This window comes from Anas platyrhynchos, chromosome 1 (genome assembly GCF_047663525.1).
Source record: "Anas platyrhynchos isolate ZD024472 breed Pekin duck chromosome 1, IASCAAS_PekinDuck_T2T, whole genome shotgun sequence".
NCBI classification, from domain to species: domain Eukaryota; kingdom Metazoa; phylum Chordata; class Aves; order Anseriformes; family Anatidae; genus Anas; species Anas platyrhynchos.
Window position 1 is genome coordinate 196,057,809 of NC_092587.1, and position 1,227 is coordinate 196,059,035.

Sequence of the window (1,227 nt, forward strand, 5' to 3'; positions counted from 1 at the left end):
ATGAGAACTGAGCCTAGAATAGCAATGAGGCTTCCTGTGGCTTGCACATACTGATGAGGAAGTCTAGTTGATGCAGGCATGATAAGGTTATATAACTAATTAGCCCACAGTGCATGACAGTAGAAATTATTCTTATCAGTTATATGACATTCATTATTTAAAAATAAAGATTTAGATTGAGTGGCTTCCTTCTTAGAAAGTTGTAACTCACATAGAAGCCACTGTATGCAGCAGACGGTGGTGGTGGTAGGGTTAAAGCCCTCTTTACCACCTCAGTCTTCAGAAAACCACTCGTGACCTGCTTGATTTCTGTCTTCACGGTCACACAGCACAGCCAGGTCAGCCTTTGCTCACAAGCTCATTAAATCACGCTATAGGTCTAGACCTAAACTTGGGATCAAAATTCCTACTAAAAACAGTCCTACTGAAAAACTACCCACCACTCAGTGAGAGAAACAACACACAGACCTAACCGTCTGCTACTAGAATAAGCATTTTTACTCTTTCCCTGTGCAATGCATCTTATTTTACAAGTTTTAAAACTCACCAGGTAGCTAAGAGCTATTGAGTGGTGTTACAAGGCAAGAGCATGCAGAGGAGCTAGTTGCTACTCTCCCACATTTGGAGAACTATTACTATCGAAGTGATGGAGAGGGAGAAGGCTCAAAGGATGGCACAAACCAAACCTGCATCTCCACATTGCCATTTTACTTACTTTAAAAAGTAAGTATTTAAAAAAAAAAAAGAGGGATATAATTGTTTGTAGAAAGTGTGTAGCGATAAACAGGCTAAAGACGGACCCTTTCCTTATTTCTTATATCGGAATTTAGCTCTTCTTTCTAAAAGGGCAAAACAAGGCAGGAGCAGGTCTACTACAATAAAAGTAGATCTGAGCTGGGCAGTTGCTGTAATATATCTTAAAACAGCAAGATACAGCTGAAGAGCTCAAATGTGCTGAGACTGGCTGTATTTTTGACAGTAAATTGCTAGATGGGCTATCTTTCATGTGTTGATGTTTTCTCAACAGTTTTTAAAGGTTAAATACATTTTGAACCAGAACTGTCAGAGCAAGATGAATTAGTTTTGAGAACAAAAAATAAATGAACACAATTTTAACCACTGTGCAAAGAGTTCGCCCAGGTTTTAGCATCAGGCTGCATGTCCTGCACCGAGGTTTTTCAGATGTCAACACGTGGCTGTTCCTGGAACCCCCAGTCACTTACACTG